The sequence below is a fragment of the Octopus bimaculoides genome, chromosome 1, assembly GCF_001194135.2.
Source record: "Octopus bimaculoides isolate UCB-OBI-ISO-001 chromosome 1, ASM119413v2, whole genome shotgun sequence".
Lineage (NCBI taxonomy): Eukaryota > Metazoa > Mollusca > Cephalopoda > Octopoda > Octopodidae > Octopus > Octopus bimaculoides.
In genome coordinates, this window is record NC_068981.1 from 2,577,242 (window position 1) to 2,580,401 (window position 3,160).

The 3,160-nt window shown below is 41.5% G+C and overlaps 1 protein-coding gene across 1 annotated transcript in view; it reads right to left on the minus strand.

The window, feature by feature from the left end:
- LOC106871108 (uncharacterized) overlaps positions 1 to 1,301 on the minus strand; it is a 16,384-nt gene extending 15,083 nt beyond the window's left edge. Inside the window, exon 1 of the mRNA XM_014917411.2 lies at positions 1,232 to 1,301. The gene's annotated coding sequence lies outside the window, so the exon portion shown is untranslated. The remainder of the gene's footprint in view (positions 1 to 1,231) is intronic.
- Positions 1,302 to 3,160: the final 1,859 nt, after the last annotated feature.

Sequence of the window (3,160 nt, forward strand, 5' to 3'; positions counted from 1 at the left end):
ATATATATATATATATATATATATATATATATATATATATACAGACAAGGATAATATAACACGAAGATAGAATTTAACAGGCTCAAGTAGTAGATCACAACACTTGTTTCTGCACCACAGCCATTGCAGTCACACACAGCTTTGCTGAGCCACAGTCAACTGTTTAATAATTACAAGGTGGCGTCAGACAGCTCCAGGACTTGTTATGTTTAATAAAAAATAACTTCTTTACCAAAGTTTTAACCTCATCTCCTTTGAAATAGTCACCTTGCATAGCAATACACTGGTCGCAGTGTTCCTGCCACTTTTAGAATTTGGCCTGGAAGTCCTTTTCCATAAGTGAGTCAAAGTCCGTCTGAGATTCACTCTTGATCTCAACAGCAGTGTTAAAACAGTGACCTTTGAAGTGCATTTTCATCTTGAGGAAGAGATCGAAGATTGCATGTGCTAAATCTGACAAATAGGGCAAGTGCAGAAGTAACAACATGGTGTTTTTGGAGTAAAGCTGACAAATGAGGAGAGTTCAGCGACAGAGTGCATTGTCATGAAAAATCCAATTCTTCACGCTCCACAGACCCAGTCGCTTTCACCAGATGTCCTCCTTCAAACGCTTCAAAACCTCACAGTAGAACTCTCAATTGATGGTCTGGCCCTGGAGGGTGAATTCTTTATGCAAAATACCATGAGCATGCACTTGATTGTTCTGTGGCTAAGCTGTGCCTCCTTCAGTTGTGGAGATGAAGGGCTCTTCCATTGTGATGACTGCTCCTCTGTCTCAGGGTTGTACCCATAGACCCAACTCTCATTATTGGTGATGAACCTCGACATGAAGGATAAGCTAGTGTTAGGAACATAAATTGAGACTCAGGTTTGGTGGAAGATTTTAATTCAGAACTTATGAAAACAAGACACTTGTACTACAGAGCCAGAGACAGTTTCAGCCGGGTTAGTTTCAAAAGGGTTAAGAATTGTTTCTCTATTATATATTTTAACCCTTTCGTTACTATATTTCTGTTGAGATGCTCTGTGTTTCTTTCAATTATTTTGACTATAACAAAGAATTTAGTAAAATAACTTAGTTATCATTAAGCTAGTGTTAGGAACACAAATTGTGACTAAGGTTTGATGGAAGATTTTAATTCAAAACTTATGAAAACAAGACATTTGTATTCAGAACCAGAGCCGGTTTCAGCCGGGTTAGTAACAAAAGATTTAAACTTTGAATTCAAACCTGGTGTGGGTCTCCATTCAGGTTCACTTTTCGGAAAGTATGATCCTGTAAAACAAAAACAGAAAATAATCAACTAGTTATTAATAAACACAAGGTGATAAATTATTGAGTGTTACTGTTCATTCTGATCTTATGTGGGTTTTTATATGTGTGTGTGTATCATCATTGTCATCATCGTCATCATCATCATTTTAATATCTACTTTTACATGCTTTCAGGAGTTAGATGAAATTTGATGAAGAATTTTCTGAAGTTTGATGTCCTTCCTGTTGTTAGCTCTCTCCTGTTTCCGGACATGTTTTCACGGAAGATTGGAAATGAAGTTACATCACTTGCATGACTATGACACACCTTTACAACATTCTTGTCTTGAAGTCAAAACAAAGAGACACACACACGTGCATACATATATATATATTTATATGTATACACAGGGTGCCATGGATAAATTTCACGTGTCACTGGCATGGGTGCCATTTACATGACACCGGTATCTGCCATGACTGTGATTTTACTTGGCTTCATGGGTCTTCGTCTCAATCATAACATAATGCCAAAGATCTCGGTCATTGCCTTCATGAGACTGAACACTCGAAAGGAGCTCAGCCACTTTGTCTTTGTGAGGCCCAACGCTCAAAAGGTGCTTTTTACATGCCACCAGCATGGGTGTTAGTTATGTCACACCAACATCAGCCACGACTATGATTTCACTTGGCTTCATGCACATCACATCACCAAAGGTCTCGCTCACTAGTCATTGCCTCCATGATATGTGTGTGTGTGTGTGTGTGTGTATAAATAGACAAATTATTATTTCTAAGTCTCTGAATGAGAAACATGTTCATTTGCCACTTAAAGTGGCAGTCGTGGTTAGGACAAATGTTACTGCTATTTAGACCCAGGAAAACATCTTCACCAGCTAGCTATCGACACACTAAATGTGTCCTTATACTTTCAAACAAGGGAGATACAGTCCCAACACAGCTCAAAGTTAAGTGGGGGCACTAGCTCCCTTGTTTGAAAATATAAAGACGTCCCGTGCCAGTGCCGCCTGACTGGCTCCCATGCTGGTGGCACGTAAAAAGCACCATTCAAGCGTGGTCGTTGCCAGTGCTGCCTGACTGACTCCCATGCTGGTGGCACATAAAAAGCACCGTTCAAGCATGGTCATTGCCAGTGGCATGTAAAAGCACCATTCAAGCGTAATCAATGCCAGTGCCACCTGACTGGCCCTCTTGCTGGTGGCACATATAAAGCATCTACTACACTCTCGGAGTGGTTGGCGTTAGGAAGGGCATCCAGCTGTAGAAACTGTGGAAAAATAGCAAAGTACATACATAGAATATCATCATCATTGTCGTCGTCGTTTAACATCCGCTTTCCATGCTGGCATGGGTTGGATAGTTTCACTGAGGACTGGTGAGCCAGATGGCTGCACCAGGCTCCAATCTAATCTGGCAGAGTTTCTACAGCTGGATGCCCTTCCTAACGCCAACCACTGCAAGAGTGTAGTGGGTGCTTTTACATGCCATTGGCAAGAGGGACAGTCAGGTGTTTCTGGCAACAACCACACTCAAAAGGTGTTTTTTATGTGCTACCTGCATGGGAACCTGTCTGGCGGCACTGGCAACGACCATACTCAAATGTTGCTTTTCATATGCCACTGGCACATGTGCCAGTAAGGTGACGTTGGCAACGATCACATTCGAATGGTTACAACACTTAGCTGCTTCTAATTCATATTTAAGTACAAGCATGATTGTGCGGTGAGGAAGCTTGATTCCCAACCACATGGTTCTGTGTACAGTCCCACTGCGTGGCACCTTGGGCAAGTGTCTTCTGCTATAGTCTTGGGCAGACCAAAGCCTTGTGATTGGATTTGGTAGGCGGAAGTTACTGTCGTGTGTGTAAGGGCTTGTACCTCCTATA